At 38.7% G+C, this 2,151-nt stretch overlaps 1 pseudogene; it reads right to left on the bottom strand.

Annotated features, from left to right (window-relative positions):
* Nucleotides 1–816: 816 nt before the first annotated feature.
* On the bottom strand, nucleotides 817–1,328 carry LOC105293132 (annotated as a pseudogene).
* Nucleotides 1,329–2,151: the final 823 nt, after the last annotated feature.

The raw sequence follows: 2,151 nt of genomic DNA, 5'->3' as shown, positions 1-2,151 counted from the left end.
ATCATTATTAACAAATAAAAAACCCCAAAAGACCACTCCACTTAAAAATAAAAAAAACATGTTAATGAGCAGCTGTTGGTCAGTGGTAGAAGTGCAACATTCACTTCTTGAAAATAATGATAATGGAAACATAAATAATCAAGTCTATGGATTCAGCTAAAGCAGTTAATAGTGGGAAAAGTTTAGCATTAAATACCTATATCAATAAAAATGAAAATAAACGAATCATTCTCTCTACTCAAAAAGCTGGAAAAAAAAAAAAACAATAAAGTAAGCCAAAAGAATCTAGAAGAAAAGAATCAATAAAGATGAAAATTAATGAATTAGAAATATAAAAAGAATAAGACTAATAAATAAACCCAGGGCTAAAACAATCAGCAATACAAACCACCAGGTAAACTAATTAAGAAAATAAATGGTAGAAAGCATAGACATTAAATTAGAAATAGTAGCAGCGGATGGGTGGGGAAAACCATCAAAGCAGAGGAAATTTAAAATGAAAACATAGGAGACTATTTTTTCAACTTTATGCAAAAATATTTTAAAACCTAGATGAAATGGATAATTTTCTAGAAAAATACAACTTACCTAAATTGATCCCTTTAGAGACAGAAAGTATTAACATATCGATTACCATAGAAGAAACAGAAAGTAATTAAAGGGCTCCCCTACAAAACAGCACCAGGCCCAGATGGTTTCACAGAGGAACTCTACCAAACCTTTTTTTTTTTTTTTTTTTTGGACAGATCCTGCCTTGGGTTTATTTGTACAAATAGCACAGTAGGACACCAGCCCATTGCAGACAGCAGCCCAGGGTCACACCAAGTCCTTCCATCCACATATTGGAAGGACAGAGGCCTCTACTCTGGAGCCTCTGTGGGGGTTCTGGACAGTTTTGGGAGCAGAAGCTTGAGTCGGAGGCAGAAATACAGCTGCAGTCTGGGCGTTGGTTTGGGCTTTGGCCTTGGACTTCGGCCAGCAGAGCCTGAGACCTCAGTGATACGGGCACGAGCGTATTTCCCAAGTTTAGGCTGAGTAATATAGGCAAGTTGATTAAGTTTGTGGCTGCTGCCCTTTGGGATCTTGGGCTTGACCTTGGGCTTTACAAGGGCCTTGATAGTCTCAACATGTGCACTCGTGTCCTTGGTGTCATTGGCCTGCATCTTCTTCAGGCCCTTCTTGTGCTTCTTGGCAAAACACATGTTCCTCAGGAACTTGGGGTCCATGCCCTTAAGCGATTCGTATCTGTGTGATTGGGATTTCTTGATGCCATTTCTGTGCCACTTTTGGGACTGGTTGTGTGTGGTGTGATTCTTGGCCTTGGCCATATCTGCATCGAACCCCGCAGCTCCCTCTACCAAACCTTTAAAGATCAGATATCTCAATCTTACTTAAGAACAAAGAAAAAGAAAAACTTCAGATAATTTGAGCATTAATAAGAAAAACTGCAGTGGACAGAAACGTAAAATATGTTCATTTCCATGAATAGATACCAACTGGTAATAATACTGAGAACAAAACAACAACAACAATAAAACTTTTCACTTTTGGAAAATATCAGAGACCTTTATTTTGAAAGCTGGCTAAGAAAGGGGAAAAAAATCAAGTATCTATCTTTCTTTTCCTATCTGGACTGTATATCATGACGAATGTAAGTTTCTCTTTATAGAAACATTTCAGATAAAAAATGAAGCCTACTGATACTTTTAGAATATCACTGTTTTGTAACCTCTAACAAAATTCATGGATCTGGGCTATGATCACTAAAGGCTGCTCACTTCTCAAAGGACTGATCAAGAGACACTACATGTCTTTTGATGAAAGTCTACTGCACCATCCATAATGCATTCTTGGCACAAAATCAAATCTGAATCTGACCAAGCCTCTAGAACTACTAATTTATAAAAAACATATGGTCTAGAAGAACATGTGAAGTAATACCACAGGGATGCAATCTGGAAAACCCAAACTATGGGGACTCTATAGCAGGGGTCCCCAACCCATGGGCTACAGACCAGGTCTGTTAGGAACTGGGCTGCACAGCAGGAGGTGAGCAGTGGGTGAGTGACCAAAGCTTCATCTGTGTTTGCAGCCTCTCCCCAGCACTAGCATCACTGCCTCAGTTCTACTCAGATCATCAGGCATTAGATT

The sequence above is a fragment of the Pteropus vampyrus genome, unplaced genomic scaffold, assembly GCF_000151845.1.
Source record: "Pteropus vampyrus isolate Shadow unplaced genomic scaffold, Pvam_2.0 Scaffold68, whole genome shotgun sequence".
In the NCBI taxonomy this organism is placed as follows: Eukaryota; Metazoa; Chordata; class Mammalia; order Chiroptera; family Pteropodidae; genus Pteropus; species Pteropus vampyrus.
Note: the sequence above shows the minus strand (reverse complement) of the source record. Positions and strands in the feature narration are given on the sequence as shown.